Consider the following 218-nt stretch of genomic DNA (forward strand, 5'->3'; position numbering starts at 1 on the left):
TGCTTGTTCTTTCTTTTGGGAGGGCTGGTGGCATCGTCCCCGATCCCCTAATGAGGGGTGTACAAGGGATCAGGGTCACAAATTCCTATAAAGGCAAACTTTTTTTTGGTTTCCATTTCATCATGAAGCGGTATTTTGAATAAAGAACAATGCAGTTAATGCAGAAACAGCATTCAGTGCTGTTATGGCTGGGAGAGTGGTAGGTTGGAGAATGTGTC

This window comes from Ambystoma mexicanum, chromosome 13, assembly GCF_040938575.1.
Source record: "Ambystoma mexicanum isolate Mex_15411 chromosome 13, UKY_AmexF1_1, whole genome shotgun sequence".
In the NCBI taxonomy this organism is placed as follows: domain Eukaryota; kingdom Metazoa; phylum Chordata; class Amphibia; order Caudata; family Ambystomatidae; genus Ambystoma; species Ambystoma mexicanum.